The 17,306-nt window shown below is 38.5% G+C and overlaps 1 protein-coding gene and 1 long non-coding RNA gene across 8 annotated transcripts in view; one reads left to right on the forward strand and one right to left on the reverse strand.

Moving 5' to 3' along the window:
• LOC147579402 (uncharacterized) overlaps positions 1-11,474 on the reverse strand; it is a 53,106-nt gene extending 41,632 nt beyond the window's left edge. The window contains exon 1 of one of the 4 annotated variants that reach the window (XR_015253897.1): positions 10,605-11,474. This is a non-coding gene — a long non-coding RNA (uncharacterized LOC147579402). The remainder of the gene's footprint in view (positions 1-10,604) is intronic. The other 3 variants (XR_015253894.1, XR_015253896.1, XR_015253895.1) reach the window with 3 other exon arrangements.
• Positions 10,982-17,306, forward strand: part of ADIPOR2 (adiponectin receptor 2) — an 80,683-nt gene continuing 74,358 nt past the window's right edge. Inside the window, exon 1 of one of the 4 annotated variants that reach the window (XM_086714429.1) lies at positions 10,982-11,178. The gene's annotated coding sequence lies outside the window, so the exon portion shown is untranslated. Of the gene's footprint in view, positions 11,179-13,204; positions 13,430-13,456; positions 14,023-17,306 lie in introns of those variants that run through there. The other 3 variants (XM_025930543.2, XM_086714427.1, XM_086714430.1) reach the window with 3 other exon arrangements.

Genomic DNA, 17,306 nt, shown 5'->3' on the forward strand with positions numbered 1-17,306 from the left:
TGGTTTATATACACAATGGAGTACTACGTGGCAATGAGAAAAAATGAAATATGGCCTTTTGTAGCAACGTGGATGGAACTGGAGAGTGTGATGCTAAGTGAAATAAGCCATACAGAGAAAGACAGATACCATATGGTTTCACTCTTATGTGGATCCTGAGAAACTTAAGAGAAACCCATGGGGGAGGGGAACAAAAAAAAAAAAAAAAAAGAGGTTAGAGTGGGAGAGAGCCAAAGCATAAGAGACTGTTGAGAACTGAGAACAAACTAAGGGTTGATGGGGGGTGGGAGGGAGGAGAGGGTGGGTGATGGGTACTGAGGAGGGCACCTTTTGGGATGAGCACTGGGTGTTGTATGGAAACCAATTTGACAATAAATTTCATATATTAAAAAAAAAATGAATAAACGTTAAAAAAAAAAAAAAAAGAACATAGCAAACAAAGAAGCAGTCCTTAACTGGCAGTTAGCACTCAACAGCTATCCCCCCAGGCTCGGAGCAGAAAAAGGCAAAATTTGTATATATATCAGCCTTTTCCTGAAAGGGGTCCATTTGTATACTTTGAAAGCTATTTCCTGAGGGTCAAGCTTCTAATTTAGCACACATCTAGAGGCTGACTGTGACCTCCCCAGAGACCAGGGAAACTGGTGGACACCTCCCCCACTCTCTGTCTCCAGCCCCCTCCAAGTCACCAGTATTTCCCTTGAGTGAGTGTGTACACACTGTGCCCCAACTTTTTCAGCTGTTGCCCAAGGCACAGGTGTCTAGATTACCTGACTCTCAGAGCCAATGGGATTTACATTCGTAAGTCCCACAGGACTATAGCAAACAAGCAGCAGCTCTTCATGGGTGCAAGAGTTATCTCCTTGTAATTTTAGACTTGGGCCCAGTGCAGAAGGAGCAAACAAAAATGCCCATCTCCTAGTTTCTCCCTGGAAGGGGCTTAACTACATATTTTCTTTTTTTTAATTTTTTAAATGTTTATTTATTTTTGAGAGACAAAGAGAGACAGAGCATGAGCAGGGGAGGGGCAGAGAGAGGGAGACATAGAATCTGAGGCAGGCTCCAGACTCCGAACTGCCAGCACAGAGCCTGATGTGGGGCTCAAACTCACCAACTGTGAGATCATGATCTGAGCCAAAGTTGGACGCCTAACCAACTGAGCCACCCAGGCACCCCTTAACTACATACTTTCTTAGCTCCTGCCTGAGGGTCTGGCTCCCAATCAGCCCTTATCTAGGTGCTGAATGAGATCCTCCCCTTTGGGGCACTGATGGGTCTTGGCACACTCTCAACTGCTGGGAGCCACTAAGAACAAAGAAGGTGGCTTGGATAATCACACAGGTTTGGGAGACAACCAGGAGCTCAGGCCAGGCTGATGGACAAGGTTGGTTTCCTACATGGGACCACTCTGTCAAAATTGGAAGAGGTGGCTGTCTTATCTAATATACAGAAACCAACACAGAGAATCAAGGAAAATGAAGAAAAATAAATATGTTTAAAAAAACAAATTTCCAGAAACAGATGTAAATGACACTACAGAGAAAAGTAATTAACCCAATCAAATTCAAAATAAGGGTCATAAAGATGCTCACCAAGATCAGGAGACTAATGCATGAACAAAGTGAGAATTTTAACAAAGATTTTTAAAATATTAAAAGGTACCAAACAGAGGCACCTAGCTGGCTCAGTTGGAAGAGTATGAGACTCTTGATCTCAAGGTTGTGAGTTCTAGCCCCATGATGGGTGCAGAGATTACTAAAAAAGTAAAATAAAAGTACAAAACAAAAAATATGGAGCTGAAGAATACTACAACTAAACTGAAAATTTCAATAGAGAGGTTTGACAAAAGATTACATCAAATAGAAAAAAAGACCAGCAAAACTAGAAGGCAGGGCAGTGGAATTCATCCAGAGTAGCAAGAAGAAAAAAGAATGAAAAAAGTAAAGATTCTTTAGAGGACTTATGAGATATCATCAAGCAGACCAATATATACATAATAGGGGTCCCAGAAGGAGAAGAGAGACAGAAAAAGTCAGAAAGCTTATTCAGAGAAATAATAGCTAACAACTTCTCAAACCTGGAGAAATACACGAATATCCAGATCCAGGAAATCTAGAGCATTCCAAAAAGGTAAACCAAAGAGACCCATTCCAACTCACATTATAATTAAACTGTCAAAAGTTAAAGACAGGAGAGAATCTTAAAAGCAGCAAGAGAAAAGCAACTTGTTATGAACAAAGGAGCCCCCATGATAGTATCAGCAGATTTTTCAGCAGAAACTTTGCAAGTCAGAAGGGAGTGGCATGACATATTCATGGTGCTGAAAGAAAATAATCATATCACATGTACACCTGAAAACTCATGTAACATTGTATATCAGCTATACTTCAATTAAAAAGTAAATTATTAAAACACAAAGGAAGGGACAAAGGAAATAAAAGAATTATAAAACAACCAGAAAACAATGAACAAAATGGCAATAGTAAGTTCTTGTCTTTCAATAATTACTTTAAATGTAAATGGACTAGATTCTCCAATCAAAAGATATAGACTGGTTGAATGCATAAAAACAACACCCATCTCTATGCTGCCTACAAGAGACTCATTTCAAGTTTAAGGACGCACATAGCTTGAAAGTGCAGAGATAGAAAAAGATATTGCATGCAAGTGGAAACCCAAAGAAAGTAGAGCTAAACTATACTTATATCAGGAAACAGACTTTAAACCAAAGACAGTAACAAGAGACATAAGCCATTATATAAACCTTTTATATAAAAGGCTTATATATAAGTCTTGAACTCACAACCTTGAGATCAAGAGTCTCATGCTCTTCCAACTGAGCCAGCCAGGTGCCTCTGTTTGGTACTTTTTAATATTTTAAAAATCTTTGTTAAAATTCTCACTTTGTTCATGCATTAGTCTCCTGATCTTGGTGAGCATCTTTATGACCCTTATTTTGAATTTGATCAGGTTAATTACTTTTCTCTGTAGTGTCATTTACATCTGTTTCTGGAAATTTGTCTGTTTTATATGAAACGGTCAATTCATCAAGATGATGTAACATTAGTAAATACTTATGCTCCCAACATAGGAGAACTTAAATGTATAAAGCAAATATTAACATGTTAATAAGGGAAAAAGAGATAGCAGCAATACAATAATAGTAGGCAACTTCAGTACTCTACTTTCAACAATGGATGGAACATCCAGACAGAAAATCAATACAGAAACATTGGATTTAAACTATATATTTCATCAGATGGATCTAATAGGCATTTTACAGAACATTTCATTGAATAGCAGCAGAATACACAGTGCGCATGGAACTTCTCCAGCACACATGGAACATTCTCCAGGGTAGATTTTGTTTTAAGCCACAAAACAATTCTTAAAAACTTTAAGAAGATTTAAATCATATCAAGCATCTTTTCTGAGCATAATGGTACAAAACTAGAAATCAATTACAGGAAGAAAACTGAAAATTAACCCAATATGTGGAGATTAAACAACATGCTACTGGGCTCCATAGCTCAGGGGTTAGAGCACTGGTCTTGTAAACAACATGCTACTGAACAACCAATGGATCAAATAAATTAAGAGAGAAATAAAAAATATCTTGAGACAAATGAGGGGTGCCTGGGTGCCTCAGTCGGTTAAGTGTCTGACTTTGGCTCAGGTCACGATCTCGCAGTTTGTGGGTTCAAGCCCCTCATTGGGCTCTGTGCTGATAGCTCAGAGGCTGGAGCCTGCTTCACATTCTGTGTCTCCCTCTCTCTCTGCCCCTCCCTCCTCACACTCTGTCTCTCTCTCTCTCTCTCTCTCTCTCTCTCTCTCAAAAATAAATAAAGATTAAAAAGTATCTTGAGACAAATGAAAATGGAAATAAACACACTAAACCTTATGTGATGCAGCAAAAGCAGTTCTAAGAAGGAAATTCATAGTGATAAATGCCTATAGTAAGAAAAAAGAAAGGGGGCACCTGGGTGGCACAGTTGGTTAAGCATCCAACTCTTGGTCTCAGCTCAGGTCATGATTTCATTGTTTGTGGGTTTGAGCCCCGCATCAGGCTGTGCACTGATAGTGCATAGCCTGCATGGGATTCTGTTTTTCCTTCTCTCTGCCCCTCCCCTGCTTCTGTGCACTCTCTCTCTCTCTCTCTCTCTCTGTCTCTCTCTCTCTCTGTCTCTCTCAAAAATAAATAAATAAAGTTAAAAATTTTTTTAAAAGAAAGAAAAAAGAAAGATCTCCATTAAACAATCTAACTTTGTAGAAGGAAGAAAGCAATAAAAATCACAGTGAAAATAAAGAGTCTAAAAAGATAATAGAAAAAATAAATGAAACTGAGAGCTGTTTTTTTTTGAAAAGATAAACAAAATCCACAAACTTTTAGCTATATTTATCATAAGAAGGATAGAGAGCGCAAACAAAATTATAAATAAAAGTGGAGTTACAACTGATACCACACAAATACAAAGGATCATAAGAGACTATTATGAACAAGGGGCACCAAGTGTGGGTCTGCTTGGGATTCTCTCTCTCTGTCTCTCTCCCTCTCTCTCTCTCTCAAAATAAAAAAAATGAACTTTAAAATAAAAAAAGAGACTACTATGAGTAATCATAATCATATGCCAATGAATTGGACAACTAGAAGAAATGGATACATTCTTAAGCCTGAATTGTAAAGAAATAGAATATCTGAAGAGACCAATCTCTCTAAAGAGATTGAATCAGTAATCAAATACCTCCCAGTAAACAAAAATCCAGGATGAGATGGCTTCACTAGTGAATTCTACCAAATATTTAAAGAAAAATTAATATCTCTTCTTCTTGAAGTTTTCCAAAAATTAGAGGGAGAAACAGTTCCCTACTTTTATGAGGCCAGCATAACTTTGATACCAAAGCCAGACAAGGACACTGCATGAAAAGAAAATTAGAGGCCAATATCACTAAAGAATATAAGTTCAAAAGTCCTGAACAAATACTAGCAAACCAAATTAGTGCATTTAAAGGATCAAACTCCATGATCAAGTGGGATTTATTTCAGAGTTGCAAGAATGATTCAACATCCATACATCAGTCAATGTGATATACTACATTAAAAAAATGAAAGACAAAAATCATATGACATATCAATAGATACAGAAAAAACATTTCACAAAACTTCCAACAAACTTGGTATAGAAGGTATGTACTTCATCATAATAAAGGCCATTATTAAGCCCACAGATAACATCATACGCAATTGTAAACAGCTGAAAGCTTTTCTCTAAGATCAGGAACAAGACAAGCATGCCACTCTTGCCACTTTTATTCAACACAGTACTAGAAGTCTTGGAGCAATTAAGCAAGAAAAAGAAATAAAAGGCATCCAGAAGAAGTGAAATTGTCTCTATGTGTACATGACATGACCTTGTATGTAGAAAATCCAAAAGACTCCTTCCAAAATCTGCTAGAACTAATCAATGAATTCAGCAAATTTACAGGATAAAAAAAATCAGTATACAAAAATCAATTGCATTTCTATACCTTAACAATAAACTAAGAGAAAATTAAGAAAACAATCTCATTTTTCATAGCATCAAAAAGAATAAAATACTTAGGAGTAAATTTAATCAAGGAGGTAAAAGTTCTATATGCTAAAAACTATAAGGCATTGATGAAAAAAATTGAAGACAACACAAATAAATTGAAAGATATTTCATGCTTACAGATTGGAAGAATTAATATTGTTAAAATGTGCATAGTATCCAAAGTGATCTACAGATTTAATATAATCTCTATCAAATTTCCAATGGCATTTTTCACAGAAATAGAAAAACAATCCTAAAATTTATATGGAATCACAAAAGATACTGAATAGCCAAACAGTCTTGAGCAAGAAGAATAAAGCTGGAGGGATCATGCTTCCTGATTATACTACATATAATATATACTATATGATAAAGCTATATAGTATTGTATAGTATTGGCATAAAAAGAGGCACATAGATCAATAGAACAGAATAGAGAGCACAGAAAAAAACCATGCATATATGCTAAATTAATTTTTGACAAGGAAGCCAATATACAAGGAGAAAAGGATAGTCTCTCTAATATATTGGAAGGGTGCCTGGGTGACTCAGTTGGTTGAGCAACTGACTCTTGATTTTGGCTCAGGTCATGATCCCAGGGTTGTGGGATGGAACTCCGCATGGGGTTCTGCACTGAGCATGGAGCCTGCTTGAGATTTTCTCTCCCCCTCTACCCTTCTCCCCTGCTTGAACGTGCTCTCTCTCTATATATATATATAAAATTTAAAAAAAGTTTTAACTAAAAAAAATAAATGATGTTGGAAAAACTGGATATCCACATGCAAAAGAATGAAATTGGAACGTTATCTCACACCATATAGAAAAATCAACTCCAAATGTATTAAAGACTTGACAATAAGACCTGAAATCATAGAACTCCTAGAAGAAAACATGGAGGATAAGCTCCTTGACATTTGTCTTTGCAGTGATATTTTGGATTTGACACCAAAAACTAAAGGCAACAAAAGCAAAAATAAGCAAGTTGGATTACATTAAATTAAAAAGCTTCTGTTCAGCAAATGAAAGCACCAACAAAATAAAAAGGCAACCTATAAAAGGGTATAAAATATTGGAAACCACATATCTGATAAGTGGCCAATATCTAATATATAGGGGTGCCTGGGTGGCTCACTAGGTTAAGTGATTGACTCTTGATTTCGGCTGGGGTCGTGATCTTGTGGTTTGTGGGTTTGGCCCTGTGTCCAGCTCCACCCTAACAGTGCAGAGGCTGCTTGAGATTCTCTCTCCTTCCTTCTCTGCCCTTCCCTGGCTTGTGTGCACTTTCTCTCTCAAATACACAAATAAACTTAAAAAATACATAGAAGGGACTCCTACAAGCTAATAGCAAAAAAAAAAAAAAAAAAAAAAAAAAAAAAAAAAAAAAAAAAAAGTAACACAATTTCAAAATGGGCAAAGGACCTGAATATACATTTTTCCAAAGAAGACATACAAATGGATGACAAATACATAAAAGGCTCAACATCACTAACCTTCAGAGAAATGCAAATAAAAACTCCAAGATATAACCTCACACCTATTAAGATGGTTATTCTCAAAAATACAGGAGCTAACAAGTGCTGTGAAGAATATGGAGAAAAGGGAACTCTTGTACAATGCTGGTAGAAATATAAATCATTATAGTGGTTCCTTAGGAAATTAAAAGTAGAACTACCATATGGTCCAGCTATCCCACTTCTGGATATATATCCAAAGGAAACAAAACCATTATCTTGAAGAGATATTTGCACCCCTGTGTTCATTGCAAAATTATCCACAGTAGCCAAGATGTGGAAACAACTTAAGTGTCTATCAATGGATGAATGGATCAAGGGTATGTGGTATATATATATGTATATACGTATATATGTATATATAAACAAACATGCACACATGCACAATGGAATATTATCAGCCTTAAAAAGAAGAAAATCTTGTCACTTGCTAAACATGGGTAAAGCTGGAGTTCATTATGCTAAGTGAAATAAGCTAGACAGAGAAATACAAATACTGCTGCATGGTATCACTTACACGTGGAATCTAAAAAAAGTTGAACTTGTAAAATCATAGAGTAGAAGAGAGGTTGCCAGGGGCTGTAGGGTAGGGGAAATAGGGAGAGGTTGGTAAAAGAGTACAAACTTTCTGTTATGAGTAAGGTCTGAGGATCTAAATTATAACATGGTCACCACGGTTGTTATACTATATTATATCAGTGAAACTTGCTAAAAGAATAGAACTTAAATCTTTTCACACACACACACACACACACACACACGCACGCACACACGTAATTATGTGAGGTGATGTATGTGTTAACTCACTGTGTGTGGGGGGGAATCCTTTCACAATGTACATGTATATCAAATTGTCAGGTTGTAAACTTTAAATATTTTATAATTTTATTTGTTCAATATACATCAATTAAGCTGAAAAAAATTCCGTTATTTGAACTGTGCACAAAAAATTGGTGCATTTTATTGTATGTAAAGCCTAGTTCAATAAAGTTGATTTTTATAAACTACAAAAATGTTTAAAGAAGACTCTCACACACATCCACGTGCACACGACCCAGGGTTAATAAATGTTAAACATTTTGTCATTTGCTTTATCTTTCTCCATATAGGAGAAATGAATTATTACCAATGAAGGTGAATTCTTAGTTCCCAGATCTATTTTCCACCCCTTCCCACCAGCAAGCACATTCATAAAGTTGTATGTTTCTTTCTCTGTCCATTAATAAAATGTATTAATAGACATCCTCATTTTACTAATGAAGATATCAAAGCTTGACAAGAACTGTGTATAGGTCATAGTTAAACAGGGAGTCAGTTAGCAGCACAGCTGGTAATAATGTTCCCAGTCATATGCTCATTCTCCAGGACTATGTTACCTAACCTGTGTTTGTGGAGCTTCTATCGTAATTTATGTAGTTATAAGGACATTTATACTGCTCTTTATCCTCAGTTTTAAACTTTACAAAAATGTGGCTTAAATGGGAATTTAGTGTGTTGTGATGTTTCTCTAAGTGTTTAAAATGGACTCCTTGAAAACTTTCAGACTAATGTGATATTTATCAATATATGTTTGATATCATTTCAATTGTAATTAAGCAAGAATGCAGATATTTATGTTTTTCACTCTAGTTTTGCCATATAGATTACTAGATTATTTTTATTTTCTTATTTTTTTAATTAAAAAAAATTTTTTTTTTTAATTTTTTTTTCAACGTTTTTTAATTTATTTTTGGGACAGAGAGAGACAGAGCATGAACGGGGGAGGGGCAGAGAGAGAGGGAGACACAGAATCGGAAACAGGCTCCAGGCTCCGAGCCATCAGCCCAGAGCCTGACGCGGGGCTCGAACTCACGGACCGCGAGATCGTGACCTGGCTGAAGTCAGACGCTTAACCGACTGTGCCACCCAGGCGCCCCAATTAAAATTTTTTTAATGTTTATTTATTTTTGAGAGAGAGAGAGAGAGAGAGAATGGGGGAGGGGCAGAGAGAGAGGGAGACCCAGAATCAGAAGCAGGTTCCAGGCTCTGAGCTGTCTGCACAGAGCCTGCTCAGATCGTGACCTGAGCTGAAGTTGGATGCCCAACCGACTGAGCCACCCAGGCGCCCCTATTTTTATTTTTTTTTTAATGTTTATTTTGAGACAGAGTGTGAGAACGCATGAGTGGGGGAGGGGCAGACAGAGAGGGAGAGAGAGAGAATCCCAAGCAGGCCCTGTACTATCAGTGCAGAGCCTGATGTGGGCTCAAACTCACAAACTGTGAGATCCTGACCTGAGCCGAAATCAAGAGTCAGATGCTTAACTGACTGAGCCATGCAGGCACCCCTAGATTACTAGACAGTTTTTAAAGCAACTAACACCATTGATTCCTAATGCTTCAAACTCCAATTAGCTGGCTGCATTTGACTGTTTTGCATTGGAGGGGTTCAGAACATGCCACTCCAAAATATGAAACTTTGGCATGTTGATTATTTTGAGCTGAGAGTACTTGAGAAACAGCAAATGCACGAAGCACTCTACCCTGTCCCTTTTTACCTAAAAGCAGGCCATAAATTTCCTATGAGAAAGGTAGTCTTTCTGTACCAGGAAGAGAACATTCTTTTTTTTCTCCCAGTTTTATCAAGATATAATTGACATTTTAACATTGTATAAGTTTCAGGTGCACAACATAATGATTGGATATATGTATACATTGCGAAATGATCACCACGAAAAGTTTAGTTGACATCCATCACTTAAGAACATTCATATCAGAGATCGGGATTCAATGCCCAAGTGGACATATACAACCTGCTAAAGTAACCCTTAGCTTCTCCACTACAGTTCCTAGTCATTTTCCCACAGTTTATTGTTCTTAGTGCAAGCCCCTTGATCTTGCTACATCCCTAGAGTTCTTCATTTTTTGTGTAAAAAGTATATAAGCTTTTGTGTCTAAAGTCATCTTCAGGTCTTCATTTTCTTTCTGAAGATTCCTGTGTACATGAAAAATATTAAATACATTTGCATACTTTTCTCCTTCTAATCTATTCTATGTCAGTTTAATTCATATGCCAGCCATGGAACATAAGAGGACAATCTCTCCTCTCCTACAACATGTATATGACACAGACACAGGGACTGATTTGACATGTCTTGCATTTACTTTTGGTTTATCTTTTTTTTTATGGTCCAACTTCTATATTGTCCAGATTTTTTTCCTTCAGTTCTAATGTTCATATTTCAAAAGCTTATAGATCTTGAGGGACAAAAGAAGAGTTTAGCTGGTTTTAGGTATTTTGTAATAATGAAGCTGATTTCCTTTGTAATCTTTTGGGGAAAGTCATACAAACAGTTCTCTCAAAGAAGACTACTAATTTTGGTTTTCTCTAGCAGATAATTTGGCCTTTTTCTTCTTGAAAATAGCAATTGTTCTGATTAGGAAAATAATGAATGAAATAATTCTTCTTTTCTTTATAGAAGTAACAAAAACCAGTTGTGAACTCAAGTTTAAGTTCACAATGGAGTGTAGAGTACTTTTTTCTTACCCTTTAGAATTTGAAAGCTGTACCTTCATTTGCTTGTCATTTTAGATACAACTTCAATTCCCATTGGCTATTGACTCACATATCACAATGGAACCTAAGCCTGCTCCCCCAAGGAGTCCAATATCAACATTTTGGCAACATATTGTAATGTCACTCAAGCCTCATTCTGGGATGGCTACAACTAGATTATGAACGTTACTCACCCAGTGATGCATTCTCTTTGTCAACAATATCTGATAATTGTTGAGATGACTACATCAGACTAGCTGTGCCACAGGCACTATCGTGTCATTGGTGACTGGTATGGAGAGTAGGGGTGGAAGGGACTCTTCTTGGTGCTGTGGAAGATGAAGAACTCCACTCTCCTGTGGTGGGGAAGTTTGACACTTTAAGAATGGAGACAGCAGAGATTCTAAAGATCCACAGCTGACACTGAAGACACAGAATTGTCCTGAATTCTCCTTGGTTTTTGGACAGCGAGTCATAAGTTAATATATAAAGATTAGCAACTGAAGTACAGCCTGGGAGAGAGTCCTGAGAAATCTGCTTTGGAACATTTAATGGTGACATTTAGGTAAGGGATATGGGTGAAGCCAGTATGGACATGGGCCTCAGGGGAATGTCCCTCAGGTGAAGTATGTTGGCAACACCCTCAATAGCTGAGAAGGTGTGAGCATTCTGAGGAAATGAAGTGGTTTATCATTGTGAACATCAAGAATTGGCAGTAGTGATCTGGGAATGGGATCAAGGTGACAGAGAATGGGAGGTAAAATCTTGGGAAAATAACACTCTTTCTCACATGTTTTAGCACACAATGGACTGTTCCAGAGAAAGTTTCTTTGAGTTGAGCATTTTGTCAAAGCAAATCATTAAAAGAGAAGAATGCTTTGAGAAAAAATTTGAGATCTTGGATCTTTTCTAATTGTCTTTTTTATATAGCTCTGTTCCCTTTAGCAGACCTTTTATTAACTCTCAGGCTCTTGTTCTTCTCATCTTTTCCCTATGTGATTTGGTATACCGGGTCAAATTTGCCATCCAAAGGTGTCTGTGTTTCATTTCTAATGTGCTGTGGAAGTGTATCAATGTCTTCCTTGATATCAATCTCAAAAGCTTTATGTCTTTACCTGGAAAAACAGGTCATTACTGTTATATCTTTTACAAATTATGTAAATTAAAAAAACATGTAAATTTAAAAAATTTACATTTTCAGTGTAAACTACTCCTTGAAGGGAATTTATTCTTTTAATTTCTATAATCTTATTTGCATTAATTTTATCTCTTGCAACCTTAACTGGGTGGCCTAATTTATCGTATTAAGAGCATTTTATTCATGCTCCTCGTGATTTTAGTGACTTTAATCACTTCTTAGAATTTACATTTCCAGGCTTGAAGAGTTCCCTATTTTTTTTAGGGGCGGGTTCCTCATACATTAGACTCTAGGCCTTTTGGTTATGAGATCTGTGCAGGTTTTTCCAGAATTCTTTGTTTTCTCCTGCTGTGGTTCAGGGAAGGACAAGCAAGGTATGGGCATAAGTGTTCTTGAAAGCTTATGGATTTCCTCTATATCAATAACAAGAGTTTTGACAGTTAAGGCAATTACCTCTTCAGAGTGTGATAAATTCATCTTATAACTGAACGTGAGAAACACATTTTTCTATGCCAACCGATTTCACCTGGCTATCCGAAAGTACAGTGTTCTCACTGAAGCCTTTCCAAAGCCAAGGCGAAAAACAAAGAAACAATTACCATTTCGGAAAAGCGAAAACCTTTTTTTTTTTTTTTTAATTCTTCCGGTTAGTGAAAAAGCGAACTTTTGGCTGGGGGGTGGGGAGCTTTTACTTTTTTTCTTATAGAATAAGTATGTAACCAAACCATTCTTGGTTTCTTAGAAGTTAGAGCTCAATAGAAACTCACTCATTCTGGGAAATAGAAACAGTATTTAATGCCAGATTAGTTTCTGCTATTACATTTCTGCTATAGTGATCTGCTATTACGTTAAAAACATTTTACAAATTAGTCCGAATTACATGTATTTTAAGAGTGAGTGGGTTCACATTTGTTTTTTAGAAGGCATAAATCATAATACCTTAACAAGGTAATAAAAGGTAAACGCTATTGTCTTGCACAAGACTTGGCTAATACTTTCGGATTTATTTCGGAAGCTCTCACAGACGACGCCTAGCAATATACTGGCCGTTGGCAGAAACACGAGCCACCCTAAAAAATCCCAAAATTTTGGCTTCCGCCCAAGGTGTGTAGCCCGTATCCATAGAGACCGGAAAAAGCGTCCCCTAGCCGGGCGGGCCCCTGCCTCTTCTGATCTAAATGCTTCCGCTTTCTATGGGAGAAAGAAAACGAAGGAAATTTGTGTAAGCGCCCGCGGAGCACTTTCTCAGTACTGTTTTCGTTGAGTTCCTGGACGAACCACAACTCCCAAGATGCCACCACGTTCTAGAGCGGTCAGAAGAGCAGTTTCCGGTTTTGGCCAGCGCGCCTGCGCACTAGCTCTGACTTTATTGGTTCGAACCGCCTCGTGCGATGCGCGTCACGGCGGCGTGCAGTCGTGGGGGCGGGAAGACGCGGCGGCGGCGGTCGCGGCGGCGCGAGCACGATCCCAGACGCGGTATCGCGGCGGCGGCAGCGGCGCGGCTACCCCGGGTTCGGTCCCCTCCCTCCTCCGCTCCCCCCTCCTCCCCCTCCCCTCAGCTCTGGTTCCAGAGGAGTCCGAGACGCGCGGCGAGGCGGCGACAAGCTCTGGGTGAGGGTCTCTGGAGTGTGAGCGCCGTTTCTGGGGAGAAGAGGGAGAGCCCGGGGTCGAGAAGGAGGTGAGGGCTCTGAGGGGGAGAGTGTCCCCGGCGCGGGCCGGGGAGCGCGCGCTCCGTCCCAGCCTTCAACTCGGCCTCCTTACCTGACCTGTCGCCCTGCACGGCGTGCTGTGCTGTGACCGGGGGGACCGACCGAGTGGGGCCTGGAGCCGCCCTCCTTTCAACCGCTGTCTGTGGCGCCTGGCGCCCACCACCTGCCTCGCCCCTCCTGATACAGCGTCCGGAGCACTGTCTCAGCTCTTCTCCCCTTCGCGTGCAGTTGCCCTGCCTTACTGCCCACCGAGAGAATCTGCCCTCCCTTTCTTCATTTTTGTCTCTTTTATTAGCTCTAGGAATTTCTTTGGTGGCAGGCTTCGAATGGGATCTGCTTAGTGCTACTTTTCTAGTCCCTGGGGTAGGAAGATTTTCTTTACCTTTTCTTTGGTGGCGCTTCAGGCAACCTACTTGGAATAGTTAGTACCTTGGGCCCTGTTTTCCCAAAACTGGTTTGGCCTTTCGTCTGTCATTGCTTGCTTCTTTTAAAACTGATGCTAACAGGGTTTAAATCAGTTCATCTAGGGGTCCATGAGAGAGTTTGGATTGGAAACTGTCAGGTAACTTTTTTTTTTTTTTCCTCTTTTTGGTTTTTGACATTAAATACAAATACGTTTGTCTCTGGAATTTGACTTTATGAGACGGCCCAACTGTGACTTTTGGTAGAAGGATTCAAATGTCAGATTGGAATTTTACTGGGTATGATGACTTCAGTGCAGGTTGTTGGCATTTTTTTTAGTACACTGGCCTTTTAATATTTTTATTTTTAGATGCTGGATTTCTCAGCCTTATGTTAGCCCCATTAAATCTCTTCCAAAAACAGTGCCCCCATCCCCAAGAAACTGTTTAAAATTTGAAGAAATCTGTTGTAACATTTAAAATAATTTGATCACAGAACTTTTCAGTGAAATGTTAAAAATAATTTCCTTCAACGCAAAGCTTTAATTTTGGAGGGGAGATCTTAAACTTATTTCTGAAGTTTGAAGTGTTCTCTTATCCAAAGGCCACCTCTGTGTCTCCTTTTACCACCCTCTGACTTTTTTTGTTAGAATTTGATAGATTTTTCTACTTTCTCATTTCATAGAAATGAAAATTTTCATCCATAGTATTTATTTTATAGAAATTTCATTTCGACTGCTGTTGTTCATAGATATTTTCATGCTTTCTCATAAATATGTCAGAGTGCTGACTGTGATGATCTGTAACTAAAATAATTTCATCAGTAGTTGGGACTTCCGCACATGTGTTGGCAGCTGCTTGGTGGTGAATTATTGCAAACTTTGAAAACATTTCAGATTGATTTAAATATGAAAGACGTTTCTTTTAGCTTCTATTTGTAACTACATACCCACCAGTATATGTTTATATCTACACTTTATAGGCTATTTAGTAGCAAATTTTCTCTTCTTACCTGAATGTTAGGGATGAGAAAAGGATTTCCAGAGCCTAAGAGTTTGTCTTTTTCTATTCCTAGACTATGAATAAGTAAATGGGTGGATTTTTTTTTTTTACCCACAAATGGTATCAATTTAGCTGATGCACTTTCTTTGGTATAAATCACATCAGGTTTTCCAAAATGAAAATAATTTTTATCTCCAGGAACAGACTTTATGGCTTGTGGGGCAACTTTTGCTAGCTGTTTTTGTAAATTAAGTTTTTATTGGGATATAGCTGTATGTATTCATTTTGATGTTGTTTGTGGTTGCTTTTGCAGTGTAAGGGTAGAACTGAGTGAGTAGTGGGACAGAGACTCGTATGGCCTGCAGAGCCTAAAATATGTATTGTCTGGTCCTTAATAGAAAAAGCTTGCTGACTCCTAGTTTATTTTATTAAAAATCATGCATATGTAATATAGAAAATTTTTTTAAATTTTTTTCAACATTTATTCATTTTTTGAGAGTGAGAGAGACAGAGTGTGAGTGGGGGAGGGGCAGAGAGCGTGGGAGACACAGAATCCGAAGCAGGCTCCAGGCTCTGAGCTATCAGCACAGAGCCCGACACAAGGCTGGAACTCAGGGACCGCGAGATCATGACCTGAGCTGAAGTCTAACGCTCAACCGACTGAGCCACCCAGGCTCCCCGTATAGAAAGTTAAAATGAATCAGAAAAGTATAAAGAAGGAAGTAAAAATTGTCTAGAATCACACCACTCAGAAGGGTTTGTTTTTGTGATTATTCTTACAGAATCTGTTAGTTGTTTTTGTATAAATGGGCTCATATTGTTAAGTGTTGGTTTATAATCTGGTTTAAAAAAAACCCTCATTGTCTATTTATTTATATTTATTTGTGTATTTGTTTATTTTATTTTAAGTAGGCTCCATGCCCAACCTGGAGCTCAACTCATGACCCTGAGATAAAGAGTCATATGCTTTACCGATGTAGCCTGCCAGGTGCCCCCAAACTCAGATTATTGTTACATCGCTATTGAATACGTTTGTACTTCTGCATCAAAGAGCTCACTGGAAAGGGGCTGGATGAACCAGGTTTTCCTAATTTGTTTACCAGTTAAGATAAAAATAAAATCAAGAATGAAAGATGCTTGATGGTGATGGTGGTGGTGGGAGCACTTCTGGTGTACTGGTACTTTTCCAATACTTTACGTGTATCAACTTACTTACTTGCAGCAGCTCTGTAGAGACATGTACTAGTATCCGTATTTGAAGATGAGGAAACTGAGGTACAGAGAAATTAACTGCCCAAGTTTGTCAGCTAGTTAATAGTGGAGTTGGGATTTAAATCCATGCAGTCTGGTTTTAGGACCCAGGCTCCCAATATGCTACAGAGCCTTTCCGCTCAGGGTAGAAAGTTTAGACAGTCCAGGGGTACATGATGTAGAAATTTGTTACACACTTTATTTCAGTTTCACTCTCCGTAGAAACCCACTGTTAGTAGTTTGATATAGAGGGGCGCCTGGGTGGCGCAGTCGGTTGAGCGTCCGACTTCAGCCAGGTCACGATCTCGCGGTCCGTGAGTTCGAGCCCCGCGTCGGGCTCTGGGCTGATGGCTCAGAGCCTGGAGCCTGTTTCCGATTCTGTGTCTCCCTCTCTCTCTGCCCCTCGCCCTTTCATGCTCTGTCTCTCTCTGTCCCAAAAATAAATAAACGTTGAAAAAAAAAAAATAGTTTGATATAGAGATTGCCACCTCTTTGTCTGCTTATACAAATGTTTATTCCCAAATCTGTCCACATGTGCAGGTCTTAAAAAAATTAATAGACTTCATTTTTTAGAGAAGTTTTAGGTTTACAGAAATTTCTATACATGGTATAGAAAGTTCCCATATCACCTACTCTGTTTTCCCTTATTAATAACATGTATTAATGTGGCATATTTGTTACAATTGATGAACCAATATTGTTACATTGTCATTAATTAAAATCTGATTTGGGGCGCCTGGGTGGCGCAGTCGGTTAAGCGTCCGACTTCATCCAGGTCACGATCTCGCGGTCAGTGAGTTCGAGCCCCGCGTCGGGCTCTGGGCTGATGGCTCAGAGCCTGGAGCCTGTTTCCGATTCTGTGTCTCCCTCTCTCTCTGCCCCTCCCCCATTCATGCTCTGTCTCTCTCTGTCCCAAAAATGAATAAACGTTGGAAAAAAAAAAATTTTTTTAAAAAAAATCTGATTATAATAGGGCTCCTCTTTGTGTTGCAGAGTTGTTTTTTAAAAAGGGATTCAACCAGTCATTGTTCTATAGTGTGCTTTGTGGTTTTCAAAATACAGTGCTTCTGGACTTTTTAATGCAAATGAACATCATTGTTTCACTAATTTTCAGATTAATGACACATATTTAACAGTCTTCTTGGAATGGAAAAGTTGCTTGAAAGTTACTTCATTCTGTTTTTTTCTTTTT

Source organism: Puma concolor, chromosome B4 (assembly GCF_028749965.1).
Source record: "Puma concolor isolate L17-30 chromosome B4, mPumCon1.1.hap2, whole genome shotgun sequence".
Classification (NCBI taxonomy): Eukaryota; Metazoa; Chordata; class Mammalia; order Carnivora; family Felidae; genus Puma; species Puma concolor.